A 2,500-nucleotide genomic window follows, 5' to 3' on the forward strand; every position below is an offset into this window, starting at 1 on the left:
GCAGGCCAGAACGCGGGGGGCCAGGGCCCGAAGGCAGCCCCCCCGCGGGCGAGAGAGCAAGCCAGCAGGGGCTGTCCGCGCGTCGCGCAGCGCGGCATGGCTGCGGGGGCCGCGCGCGCGCGCCCAAGCGCCCAAGGGCCCCCAAGGGCCCCAGGCCCTCAGGCCCCAGCGCCTGTTTTCGTCAGCGTGCCCCCCTGACGAATTTTCCTGCCTGGCCCAGTCCAGCGTCCAGCCCCTGTTCGTCGAAAAATCTGCGCTGCCGATTTTCCACGCGGCAGCCCCTCTTTTCGTCAGCGTGCCCCCCTGACGAATTTTCCTGCCTGGCCCGGCCAGTCCAGCCCCTGTTCGTCGAAAAATCTGCGCTGCCGATTTTCCACGCGGCAGCCCCTCTTTTCGTCAGCGTGCCCCCCTGACGAATTTTCCTGCCTGGCCCGGCCGGTCCAGCATCCAGCCCCTGTTCGTCGAAAAATCTGCGCTGCCGATTTTCCACGCGGCAGCCCCTGTTTTCCTCAGCGTGCCCCCCTGACGAATGTTCGTCGAAAAATCTGCGCTGCCGATTTTCCACGCGGCAGCCCCTCTTTTCGTCAGCGTGCCCCCCTGACGAATGTTCGTCGAAAAATCTGCGCTGCCGATTTTCCACGCGGCAGCCCCTCTTTTCGTCAGCGTGCCCCCTGACGAATTTTCCTGCCTGGCCCAGTCCAGCGTCCAGCCCCTGTTCGTCGAAAAATCTGCGCTGCCGATTTTCCACGCGGCAGCCCCTCTTTTCGTCAGCGTGCCCCCCTGACGAATTTTCCTGCCTGGCCCGGCCAGTCCAGCCCCTGTTCGTCGAAAAATCTGCGCTGCCGATTTTCCACGCGGCAGCCCCTGTTTTCGTCAGCGTGCCCCCCTGACGAATTTTCCTGCCTGGCCCGGCCGGTCCAGCATCCAGCCCCTGTTCGTCGAAAAATCTGCGCTGCCGATTTTCCACGCGGCAGCCCCTGTTTTCCTCAGCGTGCCCCCCTGACGAATGTTCGTCGAAAAATCTGCGCTGCCGATTTTCCACGCGGCAGCCCCTCTTTTCGTCAGCGTGCCCCCCTGACGAATGTTCGTCGAAAAATCTGCGCTGCCGATTTTCCACGCGGCAGCCCCTCTTTTCGTCAGCGTGCCCCCTGACGAATTTTCCTGCCTGGCCCAGTCCAGCGTCCAGCCCCTGTTCGTCGAAAAATCTGCGCTGCCGATTTTCCACGCGGCAGCCCCTCTTTTCGTCAGCGTGCCCCCCTGACGAATTTTCCTGCCTGGCCCGGCCGGTCCAGCCCCTGTTCGTCGAAAAATCTGCGCTGCCGATTTTCCACTCCGCAGCCCCTGTTTTCGTCAGCGTGCCCCCCTGACGAATTTTCCTGCCTGGCCCGGCCAGTCCAGCGCCCAGCCCCTGTTCGTCGAAAAATCTGCGCTGCCGATTTTCCCCGACGAACCTGCAGCTGCACAAATCCGCGCTGCCACTGCCCCATTGTCTGGACCAACAGTCTTTTCCATCAAGCCCTGGACTATAAATCGTCCAGACTCATCGCCAGCACCCGCTGCCGATTCTGCCGACTTTGCCGATTTCGTCGGCGCTGCCGATTCCAACACTGCCCGCCGTGCCTGAACCAGCGCTGTTTCGTCAGCGTGTCCCCTTGACGAATTTCCCTGCCTGGCCTGGACAGTCCATCTTCCAGCCCATGTTCATCGAAAAATCTGCGCTGCCGATTTCCCCGACGAACCTGCAGCTGCACAAATCTGTGCTGCCGATTTCCCCCCCTGTCGGCATGGCTGCCGCTGCCCCGATGTCCAGACCAACAGTCTTTTTTGTCGACTTTGCCGATTTTGTCCGCGCTGCCGATTCCAACACTACCCCCTGCATCCAAACCAGCATTGTTTCGTCAGCTCTTCCCCTGACGATTTTAGCCCTGTAACAAACAGTAGGCCTCCAATCCCGCCAACGGGAGCCAAGTTGATAGGGAAGAGAATTGAATGACGCGCCTGGTCCTCGCACCCCGCCACCCGAGGGGCCTTTTTCCCGGCAGCCTCTGAAAAACTCTAGCTTTCACGGTCCTCGCCGCCCCTCACCACCATGGCAGGCCTCTAATCCCACCCATCAGCAGTTGTAGCCGATAGGGCAGTGATTTGAATGACGCGTCGCGGGCCTCCGGGTCATCTCACCCGGCCATTAATTGGAGCGTTTTTGGCTGGCCGAGGATGGGGGGATGGATCTCTTCTTCCGAAAAAGCAAACAGTACATCGGGAGTTATGTTGACGGGGCATGGAATTGAATGACCCGTCGCGGGCCGCCGGGTCATCTCACCCGGCCATCCCGGGGAGCGTTTTTCCCGGCAGCATCGGGGAAACTCTTGCTTTCACTGCCCGCTGCCCAAGTCCCCACTCGAATCGGCCCCCCGCGCCAACAAGCCAACGCTGCCGAATCGGCAGACACTGCTGCCGAATCTGCCGACACTGCCCCGCGGGCTGCCACTGCCCCAGTGTC

The sequence above is a fragment of the Populus nigra genome, chromosome 2 (assembly GCF_951802175.1).
Source record: "Populus nigra chromosome 2, ddPopNigr1.1, whole genome shotgun sequence".
Taxonomy (NCBI): Eukaryota; Viridiplantae; Streptophyta; class Magnoliopsida; order Malpighiales; family Salicaceae; genus Populus; species Populus nigra.